Raw genomic sequence first — 1329 nt, 5'->3', positions numbered from 1 at the left:
GACGGCGAGGGGGCACAGGCCGGGCTGAGGGACCCCCCCCCCCAGTGCACAAATTTTTGTGCACTGGGCCTCTAGTTAAAAATAAGAATAATAAAGGGTAATCAGAAGCATGAGTTAATCCTAGCTTTATCTGCACATTATCAAGCAAGAACTCTTCTAGAGAGGTCTACAGGGCAATAGAAATATCTGTAAGTTTCTGTACCCTATGAATGAACAATTGAATGAATCCCAGAAGGTTTAATGACCTTTGTGTTCCAATATAAATTATAATCTTAAGGCTGAAATAAGACCCAAAGATTTTTTTCCTGAAACAACTAACATGGTTATGTATGTTTTGGGAAGGAAATAAGACCCAAAAAAATGACTTATTGAGATTGCCTTTTGTGGAAATCACCTATAACAGCGGCAAGAATACATAACTCTACAATCTGAAGGCTGATTATGCTATGTCAGACTTTCTCAAGTTATATTTTGGAAGGTCAAGATATGACTTCAAATAATGACAAATGTGAGGGAATGACATTTTTCTTCACTTGAAAGAAATATTATTTTGGTATGAAAAGGCCAATTCAGAAAATAAATAACCCCACAAATTTAACTAGCTGGACACAGGTTTTTGCCCAGAAAGGTAAGTTAAAATAGATGTCTACTACTTTCTACTGACACATCATGTTGCAATCCCCTGCCAAATCTTGTTGTAATTTTGTTTCACACAATTATTTAAAAATCTGGTCCTCTAGACCCTTGGTAATTTCCCCAAAATAGTGTTCTCATTGTTGGCTGCACATTAGAATCACCCCAGACCAACAGAGTACCTTGGCGGGTTGGCCTGAGGCACTAGCATTTTCCACATCACCCCAAGTGATTCTAATTTGTGACCTGGGTTGACACCCACTGCCACAAAAGAGCCCCACTCTACCTATGTGACTCTAGCTGAGCCAACTCACATCTTGCTTGAATTCAAATATACTGAAAATTGCTTTTCTTCTGTGCAGTTGCGGAGGTGGGCGATTGTTGCCTGTTGGAGTGCTGAGGTCTGGAGGTTGCTGGATGCAGTCCACCAAGACCTGTATTTGCATGCAGTGAATACGCAGTTGGGGCCCATACTGAGCTGGTGATTGTTGTTGCAAGCTGTCTACTAACCCAGATGTAAATTTACTTGTCTTTTGTACACGTCAAACCTGAAACCCAGTTATGTGCCCTGACCAGGAATAGAACCAGCAGCCTTCTGGTGCACCGGATGATGCTCAACCAATTGAGCCACTCCGGCTGGGCTATATATTTATGTATATGTATATGTATATGTATATGTATATGTATATGTATATG

Source organism: Myotis brandtii, unplaced genomic scaffold (genome assembly GCF_000412655.1).
Source record: "Myotis brandtii unplaced genomic scaffold, ASM41265v1 scaffold490, whole genome shotgun sequence".
NCBI lineage: Eukaryota > Metazoa > Chordata > Mammalia > Chiroptera > Vespertilionidae > Myotis > Myotis brandtii.
The sequence above is the reverse complement of the archived record's forward strand: the minus strand, read 5'-3'. Positions refer to the sequence as shown.